The sequence below is a fragment of the Panthera onca genome, chromosome X, assembly GCF_046562875.1.
Source record: "Panthera onca isolate mPanOnc1 chromosome X, mPanOnc1 haplotype 2, whole genome shotgun sequence".
Classification (NCBI taxonomy): domain Eukaryota; kingdom Metazoa; phylum Chordata; class Mammalia; order Carnivora; family Felidae; genus Panthera; species Panthera onca.
Window position 1 is genome coordinate 70,338,932 of NC_138357.1, and position 16,783 is coordinate 70,355,714.

General features: G+C 39.7%; 1 protein-coding gene across 5 annotated transcripts in view; it reads left to right on the top strand.

The window, feature by feature from the left end:
* The window catches only part of PHKA1 (phosphorylase kinase regulatory subunit alpha 1), a 171,045-nt gene that overhangs the window by 45,083 nt on the left and 109,179 nt on the right, over positions 1 to 16,783 (top strand). The gene's annotated exons all lie outside the window — the stretch shown is intronic.

Consider the following 16,783-nt stretch of genomic DNA (forward strand, 5'->3'; position numbering starts at 1 on the left):
CAGGGCCTTTTGTGGTTCCATATGAATTTTAGAATTGCTTGTTCTAGCCTCGAGAAGAATTCTGGTGCAATTTTGATTGGGATTGCATTGAATGTGTAGATAGCTTTGGGTAGTATTGACATTTTGACAATATTTATTCTTCCAGTCCATGAGCACGGAATGTTTTTCCATTTCTTTATATCTTCTTCAATTTCCTTCATAAGCTTTCTATAGTTTTCAGCATACAGATCTTTTACATCTTTGGTTAGATTTATCCCTAGGTGTTTTATGCTTCTTGGTGCAATTGTGAATGGGATCAGTTTCTTTGTCTTTCTGTTGCTTCATTGTTAGTGTATAAGAATGCAACTGATTTCTGTACATTGATTTTGTATCCTGCAACTTTGCTGAATTCATGTATCAGTTCTAGCAGACTTTTGGTGGAGTCTGTCGGATTTTCCATGTATAATATCATGTCATCTGCAAAAAATGAAAGCTTGATTTCATCTCTGCCAATTTTGATGCCTTTGATTTCCTTTTGTTGTCTGATTGCCGATGCTACAACTTCCAACACTATGTTAAACAACAGCAGTGAGAGTGGACATCCCTGTCATGTTCCTGATCTCAGGGAAAAAGCTCTCAGTTTTTCCCCATTGAGGATGATGTTAGCTGTGTGCTTTTCATAAGTGGCTTTGATGATGTTTAAGTATGTTCCTTCTATCCAGACTTTCTCGAGGGTTTTTATTAAGAAAGTTGCTGAATTTTGTCAAATGCCTTTTCTGCATCGATTGACAGGATCATATGGTTCTTATCTTTTCTTTAATTAATGTGATGTATCACGTTGATTGATTTGAGAATGTAGAACCAGCCCTGCAGCCCAGGAATGAATACCACTTGATCATGGTGAATAATTCTTTTTATATGCTGTTGAATTCGATTTGCTAGTATCTTATTGAGAATGTTTGCATCCATATTCATCAGGGATATTGGCCTGTAGTTCTCTTTTTTGGCTGGGTCTCTGTCTGGTTTGGGAATCGAAGTAACACTGCCTTCATAGAATGAGTCTGGAAGTTTTCCTTCCCTTTCTATTTTTTGGAACAGCTTGAGAAGGATAGGTATTATCTCTGCTTTAAACATCTGGTAGAACTCCCCTGGGAAGCCATCTGGTCCTGGACTCTTATTTCATGGGAGATATTTCATAACTGATTCAATTTCTTCACTGGTTATGGGTCTGTTCAAGCTTTCTAATTCCTCCTGATTGAGTTTTGGAAGTGTGTGGGTGTTTAGGAATTTGTCCATTTCTTCCAGGTTGTCCAGTTTGTTGGCATATAATTTTTCATAGTATTCACTGATAATTGCTTGTATCTCTGAGGGATTGGTTGTAATAAATCCATTTGCATTCACGATTTTATCTATTTGGGTCATCTTCCTTTTCTTTTTGAGAAGCCTGGCTAGAGGTTTATCAATTTTGTTTATTTTTTCAAAAAACCAAATCTTGGTTTCATTGATCTGCTCTACACTTTTTTTTAGATTCTATATTGTTTATTTCTGCTCTTATCTTTATTATTTCTCTTCTGCTGGGTTTAGGGTGTCTTTGCTGTTCTGCTTCTATTTCCTTCAGGTGTGTTGTTAGATTTTGTATTTGGGATTTTTCTTGTTTCTTGAGATATGCCTGGATTGCAATGTATTTTCTTCTCAGGATTGCCTTCGCTGCGTCCCAAAGCGTTTGGATTGTTGTATTTTCATTTTCGTTTGTTTCCATATATTTTTTAATTTCTTCTCTAATTGCCTGGTTGACCCGCTCATTCGTTAGTAGGGTGTTCTTTAACCTCCATGCTTTTGGAGGTTTTCCAGACTTTTTCCTGTGGTTGATTTCAAGCTTCATAGCATTGTGGTCTAAAAGTATGCATGATATGATCTCAATTCTTGTATACTTATGAAGGGCTGTTTGGTGACCCAGTATGTGATCTATCTTGGAGAATGTTCCATGTGCACTCGAGAAGAAAGTATATTCTGTTGCTTTGGGATGCAGAGTTCTAAATATATCTGTCAAGTCCATCTGATCCAATGTATCATTCAGGGCCCTTGTTTCTTTATTGACCATGTGTCTAGCTGATCTATCCATTTCTGTAAGTGGGGTGTTAAAGTCCCCTGCAATTAACACATTCTTATCAGTAAGGTTGCTTATGTTTGTGAGTAATTGTTTTGTGTATGTGGGGGCCCCCGTATTTGGTGCATAGACATTTCTAATTGTTAGCTCTTCCTGATGGATAGACCCTGTAATTATTATATAATGCTCTTCTTCATCTCTTGTTACAGCCTTTAATTTAAAGTCTAGTTTGTCTGATATAAGTATGGCTACTCTAGCTTTCTTTTGACTTCTAGTAGCATGATAAATAGTTCTCCATCCCCTCACTTTCAATCTGAAGGTGTTCTCAGGTCTAAAATGAGTCTTTTGTAGACAGCAAATAGATGGGTCTTGTTTTTTTATCCATTCTGATACCCTATGTCTTTTGGTTGGCACATTTAGTCCATTTACATTCAGTGTTATTATAGAAAGATATGGGTTTAGAGTCATTGTGGTATCTGTAGTTTTCATGCTTGTAGCGATGTCTCTGGTACTTTGTCTCACAGGATCCCCCTTAGGATCTCTTGTAGGGCTGGTTTAGTGGTGACGAATTCCTTCAGTTTTTGTTTGTTTGGGAAGACCTTTATCTCTCCTTCTATTCTAAATGACAGACTTGCTGGATAAAGGATTCTCGGCTGCATATTTTTTTCCTGTTCATCACATTGAAGATTTCCTGCCATTCCTTTCTGGCCTGCCAAGTTTCAGTAGAGAGATCCATCACGAGTCCTTTGGGTCTCCCTTTATATGTTAAAGCACGTTTATCCCTAGCTGCTTTCAGAATTTTCTCTTTATCCTTGTATTTTGCCAGTTTCACTATGATATGTCATGCAGAAGATCGATTCAAGTTATGTCTGAAGGGAGTTCTCTGTGCCTCTTGGATTTCATTGCCTTTTTCCTTCCCCAAATCAGGGAAGTTCTCAGCTATTATTTCTTCAAGTACACCTTCAGCACCTTTCCCTCTCTCTTCCTCCTCTGGAATACCAATTATGCGTAGATTATTTCTCTTTAGTGCATCACTTAGTTCTCTAATTTTCCCCTCATGCTCCTGGATTTTTGTATCTCTCTTTTTCTGAACTTCTTCTTTTTCCATAATTTTATCTTCTAGTTCACCTATTCTCTCCTCTGCCTCTTCAATCCGAGCTGTGATTGCCTCCATTTTATTTTGCTGGTCATTAATAGCATTTTTTAGCTCCTCCTGGCTGTTCCCTAGTCCCTTGATCTCTGTAGCAAGAGATTCTCTGCTGTCCTCTATACTGTTTTCAAGCCCAGTGATTAATTTTATGACTATTATTCTAAATTCACTTTCTGTTATATTGTTTAAATCGTTTTTGATCAGTTTGTTAGCTGTCGCTATTTCCTGGAGATTCTTCTGAGGAGAATTCTTCCATTTCGTCGTTTTGGATAGTCCCTGGAGTGGTGCGGAACTGCAGGGCACTTCCCCTGTGCTGTGGTGTATAACTGGAGTTGGTGGGCGGGGCCGCAGTCAGACCTGATGTCTGCCCCCGGGCCACAGTCAGACTGGTGTGTACCTTCTCTTCCCCTCTCCTAGGAGCAGGATTCACTGTGGGGTGGCGTGGCTCGTCTGGACTACTTGCATACTGCCAGGCTTGTGGTGCTGGGGATCTGGCGTATTAGCTGGGGTGGATCGGCAAGGTGCACAGGGGCGGGAAGGGCAGGCTCAGCTCACTTTTCCTTCAGTGATCCGCTTCGGGAGGGGCCCTGCGGCACCGGGAGGTAGTCAGACCCGCCACAGGAGGGATGGATCCACAGAAGCACAGCGTTGAGTGTTTGCGTGGTGCAAGCAAGTTCCCTGGCAGGAACTGATTCCCTTTGGGATTTTGACTCGGGGATGGGCGAGGGAGATGGTGCTGGTGAGCACCTTTGTTCCCCACCAAGCTGAGCTCTGTCGTCCGGGGCTCAACAACTGTCTCTCCTGTCGTCCTCCAGCCCTTCCGCTCTCCGAGCAGAGCTGTTAACTTATAACCTTCCAGATGTTAAGTCCCGCTTGTTGTCAGAACACACCCTGTCCGGCCCCTCCGCTTTTGCAAGCCAGACTCGAGAGCTCCGCTTTGCTGGCGGGTTGCCCCTCTGCCCCAGCTGCCTCCCCACAATCCGTGTAGCACGCACCGCCTCTCTGCCCTTCCTACACTCTTCCATGGGCCTCTTGTCTACGCTTGGCTCCAGAGAATCCGTTCTGCTAATCTTCTGGCAGTTTTCTGGGTTATTTAGGCAGGTGTGTGTGGAATCTAAGTGATCACCAGGACGTGGTGAGCCCAGCATCCTCCTACACCGGCATCTTCCTCCCTATTCCTCTCTCATACCCTTTTTTTTAATTTTATTTTTTATTTGTTAAAATTTATATCCAAATTAGTTAGCATATAGTGAAACAATGATTTCAGGAGTAGATTCCTTAATGCCCTTTACCCATTTAGCCCATGCCCCCACCCACAACCCCTCCAGTTACCCTCAGTTTGTTCTCCATGTTTATGAGTCTCTTCTGTTTTGTCCCCCTCCCTGTTTTTATATTATTTTTGTTTCCCTTCCCTTATATTCATCTGTTTTGTCTTTTCTTTTTTTTTCTTTTTTTTATTTTTTTTTATTATTATTTTTTTAATATATGAAATTTACTGTCAAATTGGTTTCCATACAACACCCAGTGCTCATCCCAAAAGGTGCCCTCCTCAATACCCATCACCCACCCTGCCCTCCCTCCCACCCCCCATCAACCCTCAGTTTGTTCTCAGTTTTTTAACAGTCTCTTATGCTTTGGCTCTCTCCCACTCTAACCTCTTTTTTTTTTTTTTTTTCCCTTCCCCTCCCCCATGGGTTTCTGTTATGTTTCTCAGGATCCACATAAGAGTGAAACCATATGGTATCTGTCTTTCTCTGTATGGCTTATCTGTTTTGTCTTTTAAAGTCCTCATATGAGTGAAGTCATATGATTTTTGTCTTTCTCTGACTGACTAATTTCACTTAGCATAATACCCTCCAGTTCCATCCACGTAGTTGCAAATGGCAAGATTTTATTCTTTTTGACTGCTGAGTAATACTGCATTGTGTATGTATACCACATCTTCTTTATCCATTCATCCATCGATGGACATTTGGGCTCTTTCCATACTTTGGCTATTGTTGATAGTGCTGCTGTAAACATGGGGGTGCATGTGTCCCTTCAAAACAGCACACCTGTATCCCGTGGATAAATACCTAGTAGTGCAATTGCTGGGTCATAGGGTATTTCTATTTTTAGTTTTTTGAGGAACCTCCATACTGTTTTCCAGAGTGGCTGCACCAGCTTGCATTCCCATTCTCATACCCTTTTAATGGTTGTGTACTTAGTCTTATACTATTGTCTTTCTGTATTTACACTCTGTATTAGTTTGTTAGTGCTGCCTCCTTCATAACAAGTTTGCTTCTATGGCTCCAACTATTCCCTCTTTGGAGAATACTGGAAACCTTTTTATCTTTATTCCTAACAATCAACTTAAATTTTGAAGTATCTACTCTATGCAAAACACTGGGCTAAGCTCTGTAAACATTTTCAGAATTCTAGCCCCAATATCTATAAAACATCTTTACCACTTATACTTCTAATGTAAAACTGACCTCTTTTGTCTGCATTCTTTCACCATTCTTTCACCTGTCCCATGAAAATCAGATCTTTCCACATCCTTATCTCTTTTAATGACCTCACTATCATTCTAGTTTCCAAGGTTAGAAAGCTCCAGGTGGTTTTTGACTCTCTAACAACACAATCCAGTGTGGTACTAAGCTCCTATGAAATGTCTCCAGTCACTTGACTTTCGGGTTGGTGCTATATGGGAAATAATCCTGTATAGTTTACTCTTCCCTTCCCATGAGAAACTCTGTTCTCGTTTGAGGCTTATGCCATCTGGCTCTGTTGATCCCCTGCTTCTCTAATTCATTCCCTTAGCTTACAGCCTTCCTCTTCTTCCCCAGATCCTGCCATAGTGCTAGATTTCAGCATCACAGTGAATGCCATCTAGCATTTTAGCCTCAAAATTCTTGGATATCCATAACCCTAGGGACCTTTCCCTCCACCTCTATGTTACCCACTTATTTTGAGGACCAAACTTTAGAACTATCCCACCTCATATATCTTCCATTTCAAAAACATCCAGTTTATGGTCATAGCTACATATTATTTCAGTGTTTTTTTCTTCCTATGACATTTGTCTCTAATTTCTCCTAGTCTGTTCTTCCCTACCTATTTGTTGATCACTTAAATATCTTAATCACCGGTACACTACAACTCTGCTATACCCACCAGAAAAATCATAATGCCACATCAGCCTTACCGTCTGCATTTTCTTTTTCTATTAGGCTCTTTATTTTAATTCCAGTATAATTGACCTTCAGTGTTATATTAGGATCAGATGTACAATATAGTGATTTAACGATTATATACATTACTCATTGCTCTTTATGATAAGTGTACTCTTTAATCCCTGTCACCTATTTTACCCATCCCTCTGGTAACTATCCCCTCACACACCACTCCTCTGGTAACCATCAAATTATTCTCTATAGTTAAGAGGCTGTTTCTTGTTTTGTCCCTCACTCTCTTTTTTCCTTTGCTTCTTGTTTTATTTTTTAAATTTCACATATGAGTGAAATCATATGGTATTTGTCTCTCTCTGACTTATTTATTTCACTTAGCATTATACTCCCTAACTCCATCCATATTGTTGCAAACGGCAATACTTCATTTTTATGGCTGGACAATATTCCATTGTATATGTACCCCACCTCTTCTTTATCCATTCATCTGTCAGTGGACCTTTGGGCTGCTTGTATAATTTGCCTATTGTTGATAGCTCTACTGTAAACATTGGGGTGCATGTGTTCCTTCAAACCAGTATTTTTGTATCCTTTCAGTAAATACCTAGTAGTGCAATTGCTGGGTCAAAGGGTAGTCTTATTTTTAACTTTTTGAGGAACCTCCATACTGTTTCCCACAATGGTGCACCAGTTTGCATTCCCACCAACAGTGAAAGATGGTTGCTTTTTCTTCACATCCTCAACAACACTTGTTTCTTAAGTTTTTGGTTTTAGCCATTCAGTAGGTGTGAGGTGATAGCACATTGTAATTTTGATTTGGATTTCCCTGATGATGAATGATGTTGAGCATCTTGTCATGTGTCTGTTGGCCATCTGTATATCTTTTTTGGAGAAATGTCTGTTCATGTGTTCTGCCCATTTTTTTAATTGGCTTATTTGTTTTTGGGGGTGTTGAATTGTATCAGTTCTTTATATATTTTTGATACTAATCCTTTATCAGATATGTCATTTGCAAATATCTTCTCCCATTGAGTGGGTTCCCTTTTAGTTTTATTGATATTTCCTTTGCCATGCAAATGCTTTTTATTTTGATGTAGTCCCAACAGTTTATTTTTGCTTTTATTTCCCTTGCCTTGGGAGACATATCTAGAGTAAAGTTCCTATGGCCAATGTCAGAGAAATTATTGCCTATACTCTCTACTAGGATTTTTGTTTTCAAGTCTCACATTTAGGTCTTTAATGCATTTTGAGTTTATTTTTTGTGTATAGTGTAAGAAAGTGATCCAGTTTAATTTTTTGCATGTAGTTATCCACCTTTCCCAGCACCATTTATTGAAGAGACTGTTTTTTACCCATTGGATTTTCTTTCCTCCTTCCTTGAAGATTGATTGACCATATAATTGAGTTTATTTGAGTTTTGTGTTCTGTTTTCTTGACCTGTATGTCTGTTTTTATGTCAGTACCATACTGTTTTGATTGCTACAACTTTGTAATATCACTTGGAGTCTGGAATTGTGATACCTCCCATTTTGTTTTCTTTTCCCTTTTTGATTTGCCTATTTGGGGTCTTTTGTGGTTCCATACACATTTTAGGATTGCTTATTCTAGTTCTGTGAAAAATGTCATTGGTATTTTGATGGGAATTGCATTAAATCTGTAGATTGTTTTGGATAGACATTTTAACAATATTTGTTCTTCTAACCCACAAGCATGGAAGGTCTTTCCGTTTCTTTGCATTGTCTTGTATTTCTTTCATTAGTGTTTTACAGTTTTCAGAGTACAGGTCTTTCACCTCTTTGGTTAAGTTTGTTTCTGGATATTTTATTGGTTTTGGTGCAATTGTAAAAGGGACTGATTTCTTAATTTCTCTTTCTGTAGCTTCATTATTAGTGGATAGGAATGCAACAGATTTCTGTACATTGATTTTTGTGTCCTGCAAATTGACTGAATTCATTGATCATTTCTAGTAGTTTTTTGGTGGAATTTTTAGGGTTTTCTATATAGAGTATCATGTCATCTGCAAATAGTAAAAATTATGTTTCTTTCTTATCAATTTGGATGCCTTTTATTTCCTTTTGTTGTCTGATTGCTATGGCTAGGCAACTGTCCATCAACTGCTGAATGGATAAAGAATACGTGGCATATATACAGTGGAACATTACTCAGCCATTAAACTGAATGAAACCTTGCCATTTGCAACAATGTAGATGGAACTAAAGTGTATTATATTAAGCGATTTCACTCATGTGTGGAATTCAAGAAACAAAACAGATGAACATAGGCGAAGGGAAGGAAAAATAAAATAAGATAAAAACAGAGAGGGAGGCAAACCATAAGAGACTCTTAACTATAGAGAACAAACTGAGGATGGGGGAATGGGCTAAAATGGGTAGTGGGTATTAAGGAGGGTGCTTGTTGTGATGAGCACTGGGTATTATATGTAAGTGATGAATCACTAAATTCTACTCCTGAAACCAATACCACATTATATGTTAACTAACTTGAATTTAAATAAAATCTTGGAGGAAAAAAATAAAGTCTATATTGTTTGATAGTGAAAAAAAAAATGATTGCTATGGCTAGGACTTCCAGTACTGTGTTAAATAAAAGTAGTGGGAGTGGACATCTTTGTCTTGTTCCTGATATTTTGGTGGAGTCTTTTTTTATATGTATAAATTATTATGTCATCTGCAAATAGCAAATTTGCTTCTTTTACTTCTTGCAAATTTTACTTCTTCCTTACCAATTTGAATGCTTTTTCTTTTTGTTGTCTATTTGCTGTGGCTAGGACTTCCAGCACTATGTTGAATAAAAGTGGGGAGAGTAGATATCCTTGTCTTGTTCCTGACCTTAGAAGGCCTTGTCTTGTTCCTGACCTTAGAAGGAAATCTCTGAGTTTTTCCCCATGAAGGATGATAGCTGTGAGTCTTTCATATAAGGCCTTTATGATGTTCAGGTAATGTTCCCTCTAAACCTACTGTGTTGAGGGTTTTATGAACGGATGTTGCACTTTGTCAGATGTTTTTTCTGCATCTGTTGAAATGGTCATATGGTTCTTATCCTTTCTCTTATTCATGTGATATATCACACTGAATGATTTGCAAATACTGAACTACCGTTGCATCCCAGGAATAAATCCCAGTTGATCATGGTGAATGTTTTTTTTAATGTATTGTTGGATTTGGTTTGATAGTATTTTGTTGAATATTTTTGCATGTACATATTTTTTTTTATTTTTTTATTTTTTTTATTTTTTAATATATGAAATTTACTGTCAAATTGGTTTCCATACAACACCCAGTGCTCATCCCAAAAGGTGCCCTCCTCAATACCCATCACCCACCCTGCCCTCCCTCCCACCCCCCATCAACCCTCAGTTTGTTCTTAGTTTTTAACAGTCTCTTATGCTTTGGCTCTCTCCCACTCTAACCTCTTTTTTTTTTTTTTCCTTCCCCTCCCCCATGGGTTTCTGTTACGTTTCTCAGGATCCACATAAGAGTGAAACCATATGGTATCTGTCTTTCTCTGTATGGCTTATTTCACTTAGCATCACACTCTCCAGTTCCATCCACGTTGCTACAAAAGGCCATATTTCATTTTTTCTCATTGCCACGTAGTATTCCATTGTGTATATAAACCACAATTTCTTTATCCATTCATCAGTTGATGGACATTTAGGCTCCTTCCATAATTTGGCTATTGTTGAGAGTGCTGCTATAAACATTGGGGTACAAGTGCCCCTATGCATCAGTACTCCTGTATCCCTTGGATAAATTCCTAGCAGTGCTATTGCTGGGTCATAGGGTAGGTCTATTTTTAATTTTCTGAGGAACCTCCACACTGCTTTCCAGAGCGGCTGCACCAATTTGCATTCCCACCAACAGTGCAAGAGGGTTCCTGTTTCTCCACATCCTCTCCAGCATCTATAGTCTCCTGATTTCTTCATTTTGGCCACTCTGACTGGCGTGAGGTGGTATCTGAGTGTGGTTTTGATTTGTATTTCCCTGATAAGGAGCGACGTTGAACATCTTTTCATGTGCCTGTTGGCCATCCGGATGTCTTCTTTAGAGAAGTGTCTATTCATGTTTTCTGCCCATTTCTTCACTGGGTTATTTGTTTTTCGGGTGTGGAGTTTGATGAGCTCTTTATAAATTTTGGATACTAGCCCTTTGTCCGATGTGTCATTTGCAAATATCTTTTCCCATTCCGTTGGTTGCCTTTTAGTTTTGTTGGTTGTTTCCTTTGCTGTGCAGAAGCTTTTTATCTTCATAAGGTCCCAGTAATTCACTTTTGCTTTTAATTCCCTTGCCTTTGGGGATGTGCCGAGTAAGAGATTGCTACGGCTGAGGTCAGAGAGGTCTTTTCCTGCTTTCTCCTCTAAGGTTTTGATGGTTTCCTGTCTCACATTCAGGTCCTTTATCCATTTTGAGTTTATTTTTGTGAATGGTGTGAGAAAGTGGTCTAGTTTCAACCTTCTGCATGTTGCTGTCCAGTTCTCCCAGCACCATTTGTTAAAGAGACTGTCTTTTTTCCATTGGATGTTCTTTCCTGCTTTGTCAAAGATGAGTTGGCCATACGTTTGTGGGTCTAGTTCTGGGGTTTCTATTCTATTCCATTGGTCTATGTGTCTGTTTTTATGCCAATCCCATGCTGTCTTGATGATGACAGCTTTGTAGTAGAGGCTAAAGTCTGGGATTGTGATGCCTCCTGCTTTGGTCTTCTTCTTCAAAATTACTTTGGCTATTCGGGGCCTTTTGTGGTTCCATATGAATTCTAGGATTGCTTGTTCTAGTTTCGAGAAGAATGCTGGTGCAATTTTGATTGGGATTGCATTGAATGTGTAGATAGCTTTGGGTAGTATTGACATTTTGACAATATTTATTCTTCCAATCCATGAGCAGGGAATGTCTTTCCATTTCTTTATATCTTCTTCAATTACCTGCATAAGCTTTCTATAGTTTTCAGCGTACAGATCTTTTACATCTTTGGTTAGATTTATTCCTAGGTATTTTATGCTTCTTGGTGCAATTGTGAATGGGATCAGTTTCTTCATTTGTCTTTCTGTTGCTTCATTGTTAGTGTATAAGAATGCAACTGATTTCTGTACATTGATTTTGTATCCTGCAACGTTGCTGAATTCATGTATCCATTCTAGCAGACTTTTGGTGGAGTCTATCGGATTTTCCACGTATAATATCATGTCATCTGCAAAAAGCGAAAGCTTGACTTCATCTTTGCCAATTTTGATGCCTTTGATTTCCTTTTGTTGTCTGATTGCTGATGCTAGAACTTCCAGCACTATATTAAACAACAGCGGTGACAGTGGGCATCCCTGTCGTGTTCCTGATCTCAGGGAAAAAGCTCTCAGTTTTTCCCCGTTGAGGATGATGTTAGCTGTGGGCTTTTCATAAATGGCTTTTATGATCTTTAAGTATGTTCCTTCTATCCCAACTTTCTCAAGGGTTTTTATTAAGAAAGGGTGCTGGATTTTGTCAAAGGCCTTTTCTGCATCGATTGACAGGATCATATGGTTCTTATCTTTTTTTTTGTTAATGTGATGTATCACGTTGATCGATTTGCGAATGTTGAACCAGCCCTGCATCCCAGGAATGAATCCCACTTGATCATGGTGAATAATTCTTTTTATATGCTGTTGAATTCGATTTGCTAGTATCTTATTGAGAATTTTTGCATCCATATTCATCAGAGATATTGGCCTGTAGTTCTCTTTTTTTACTGGGTCTCTGTCTGGTTTAGGAATCAAAGGAATACTGGCTTCATAGAATGAGTCTGGAAGTTTTCCTTCCCTTTCTATTTCTTGGAATAGCTTGAGAAGGATAGGTATTATCTCTGCTTTAAACGTCTGGTAGAACTCCCCTGGGAAGCCATCTGGTCCTGGACTCTTATTTGTTGGGAGATTTTTGATAACCGATTCAATTTCTTCGCTGGTTATGGGTCTGTTCAAGCTTTCTATTTCCTCCTGATTGAGTTTTGGAAGCGTGTGGGTGTTTAAGAATTTGTCCATTTCTTCCAGGTTGTCCAGTTTGTTGGCATATAATTTTTCATAGTATTCCCTGATAATTGTTTGTATCTCTGAGGGATTGGTTGTAATCATTCCATTTTCATTTATGATTTTATCTATTTGGGTCATCTCCCTTTTCTTTTTGAGAAACCTGGCTAGAGGTTTGTCAATTTTGTTTATTTTTTCAAAAAACCAACTCTTGGTTTCGTTGATCTGCTCTACAGTTTTTTTAGATTCTATATTGTTTATTTCTGCTCTGATCTTTATGATTTCTCTTCTTCTGCTGGGTTTAGGCTGCCTTTGCTGTTCTGCTTCTATTTCCTTTAGGTGTGGTGTTAGATTTTGTATTTGGGATTTTTCTTGTTTCTTGAGATATGCCTGGATTGCAATGTATTTTCCTCTCAGGACTGCCTTCGCTGCGTCCCAAAGCGTTTGGATTGTTGTATTTTCATTTTCATTTGTTTCCATATATTTTTTAATTTCTTCTCTAATTGCCTGGTTGACCCACTCATTCATTAGTAGGGTGTTCTTTAACCTCCATGCTTTTGGAGGTTTTCCAGACTTTTTCCTGTGGTTGATTTCAAGCTTCATAGCATTGTGGTCTGAAAGTATGCATGGTATAATTTCAATTCTTGTAAACTTATGAAGGGCTGTTTTGTGACCCAGTATATGATCTATCTTGGAGAATGTTCCATGTGCACTCGAGAAGAAAGTATATTCTGTTGCTTTGGGATGCAGAGTTCTAAATATATCTGTCAAGTCCATCTGATCCAATGTATCATTCAGGGCCCTTGTTTCTTTATTGACTGTGTGTCTAGATGATCTATCCATTTCTGTAAGTGGGGTGTTAAAGTCCCCTGCAATGACCACATTCTTATCAATAAGGTTGCTTATGTTTATGAGTAATTGTTTTATATATCTGGGGGTTCCGGTATTTGGCGCATAGACATTTATAATTGTTAGCTCTTCCTGATGGATAGACCCTGTAATTATTATATAATGCCCTTCTTCATCTCTTGTTCCAGCCTTTAATTTAAAGTCTAGTTTGTCTGATATAAGTATGGCTACTCCAGCTTTCTTTTGGCTTCCAGTAGCATGATAAATAGTTCTCCATCCCCTCACTCTCAATCTAAAGGTGTCCTCAGATCTAAAATGAGTCTCTTGTAGACAGCAAATAGATGGGTCTTGTTTTTTTATCCATTCTGATACCCTATGTCTTTTGGTAGGCGCATTTAATCCATTTACATTCAGTGTTATTATAGAAAGATACGGGTTTAGAGTCATTGTGATGTCTGTATGTTTTATGCTTGTAGTGATGTCTCTGGTACTTTGTCTCACAGGATCCCCCTTAGGATCTCTTGTAGGGCTGGTTTAGTGGTGACAAATTCCTTCAGTTTTTGTTTGTTTGGGAAGACCTTTATCTCTCCTTCTATTCTGAATGACAGACTTGCTGGATAAAGGATTCTCGGCTGCATATTTTTTCTGTTTAGCACACTGAAGATATCGTGCCAAGCCTTTCTGGCCTGCCAAGTTTCAAAGGAGAGATCAGTCACGAGTCTTATAGGTCTCCCTTTATATGTGAGGGCACGTTTATCCCTTGCTGCTTTCAGAATTTTCTCTTTATCCTTGTATTTTGCCAGTTTCACTATGATATGTCGTGCAGAAGATCGATTCAAGTTACGTCTGAAGGGAGTTCTCTGTGCCTCTTGGATTTCAATGCCTTTTTCCTTCCCCAGGTCAGGGAAGTTCTCAGCTATAATTTCTTCAAGTACCCCTTCAGCACCTTTCCCTCTCTCTTCCTCCTCTGGGATACCAATTATGCGTATATTATTTCTTTTTAGTGTATCACTTAGTTCTCTAATTTTCCCCTCATACTCCTGGATTTTTTTATCTCTCTTTCTTTCAGCTTCCTCTTTCTCCATAACTTTATCTTCTAGTTCACCTATTCTCTCCTCTGCCTCTTCAATCCGAGCCGTCGTGGTTTCCATTTTGTTTTGCATTTCGTTTAAAGCGTTTTTCAGCTCCTCGTGACTGTTCCTTAGTCCCTTGATCTCTGTGGCAAGAGATTCTCTGCTGTCCTCTATACTGTTTTCAAGCCCAGCGATTATTTTTATGACTATTATTCTAAATTCACTTTCTGTTATATTATTTAAATCCTTTTTGATCAGTTCATTAGCTGTTGTTATTTCCTGGAGATTCTTCTGAGGGGAATTCTTCTGTTTGGTCATTTTGGATAGTCCCTGGAGTGGTGAGGACCTGCAGGGCACTTCCCCTGTGCTGTGGTGTATAACTGGAGTTGGTGGGCGGGGCCGCAGACCGACCTGATGTCTGCCCCCAGCCCACCGCTGGGGCCACAGTCAGACTGGTGTGTGCCTTCTCTTCCCCTCTCCTAGGGGCGGGATTCACTGTGGGGTGGCTTGGCCCGTCTGGGCTACTTGCACACTGCCAGGCTTGTGGTGCTGGGGATCTGGCATATTAGCTGGGGTGGGTAGGCAAGGTGCACGGGGGCAGGAGGGGCAGGCTTAGCTCGCTTCTCCTTAGGTGATCCACTTCAGGAGGGGCCCTGTGGCAGCGGGAGGGAGTCAGATCCGCTGCCGGAGGTTTGGCTCCGCAGAAGCACAGAGTTGGGTGTTTGCGCGGAGCGAGCAAGTTCCCTGGCAGGAACTGGTTCTCTTTGGGATTTTGGCTGGGGGATGGGCGGGGGAGATGGCGCTGGCGCCTTTGTTCCCCGCCAAGCTGAGCTCTGCCGTCCGGGGGCTCAGCAGCTCTCCCTCCCTTTGTCCTCCAGCCTTCCCGCTTTCCGAGCAGAGCTGTTCACTTATGACCTCCCAGACGCTAAGTCGCGCTTGCTGTCGGAACACAGTCCGTCCGGCCCCTCCGCTTTTGCCAGCCAGACTCGGGGGCTCTGCTTGGCCGGGGAGCCGCCCCTCCGCCCCGGCTCCCTCCTGCCAGTCCGTGGAGCGCGCACCGCCTCACCGCCCTTCCTACCCTCTTCCGTGGGCCTCTCGTCTGCGCTTGGCTCCGGAGACTCCGTTCTGCTAATCCTCTGGCGGTTTTCTGGGTTCTTTAGGCAGGTGTAGGTGGAATCTAAGTGATCAGCAGGACGCGCGGTGAGCCGAGCGTCCTCCTACGCCGCCATCTTCTGAAGGAATCTGCATGTATATTTTTGAGAGATTGGCTTGTAGTTCTCTTTTTTTGTGGTATTTTCATCTGGTTTTGGTATCATGGTGATAACTGGCCTTATAGAATGAATTTGGAAGCTTTCTTCCTCTTCTAAGTTCTGGAATAATTTGAGAAGAATAGGTGTTAATTCTGGTTAGAGGTTTATCAGTTTTGTTGATCTTTGCAAAGAACCACCTCTTGGTTTCATTGATCTGTACCATTGTTTTTTTTTAGTTTCTATATCATTTATTTCTGCTCTAATCTTTATTATTTATTTATTATTTCATTCCTTCTGCTGGTTTTGGGTTTTGTTTTTCCTTCTTTTTCTACCTTCTTTAAGTATAAAGTTAGGTTTTTATTTGAGATTTTTCTTGCTTCCTCAGATAGGCTTGTATTGCTGTAAATTTCCCTCTTAGAACCACTTTTGCAGCATCCCAAAAATTTTGGACCATTGTGTTTTCATTTCATTTGTTTTATGTACTTTTTTATTTATTCTTTTATTTTCTGGTGAACCCATTCATTGTTTATGTTGTTTAACCTCCAAGTATTTATGGTCTTTCCAGATTTTTTTCTTGTGGTTGATTTCTAGTTTCATAGCATTGTGGTCAGAAAAGATGCAAGGTATGACTTTGACCTTTTTAAATTTGTTGAGACTTGTGGCCTAATTGTGATCTATAATGGAGAATGTTCCATGTGCACTTGAGAAGAATGTGTATTCTCCTGTTTGGGGATGAAATTTTCTGAAAATATCTGTTAAATCCATTTGGTACAGTGTGTCACTTATAGCCACTGTTTCCTTGAAACCCAGTCTTTATTAACCACCCCCCAACACTTTAGGTATATGGTGTCATAGTCTACATCCTTTTATTTTATGAATCTGTTGACTGAGTTTTACAGAAATACTTATTTTTACTGCTTTTGTAAGTAAAATAATTATCTTACTACTTTTCATACTCTTACTTATGGTCTTTCCACTACTTTCTTGTAGAGCTGGTTTAGTGGTCATGAACTCCTTTAGTTTTTATCTGAGGAACTCTTTATCTCTCCTTCTATTATGATTTATAGCCTTGCTGATAGAGTATTCTTGGCTGAAGATTTTTCCCTTTTAGCATTTTGAATATATCATGCCACTCCCTTCTGGTCTGCAAAGATCTGCTGAAAAATCTACTGATAGCCTTATGGAGTTTCCCTTG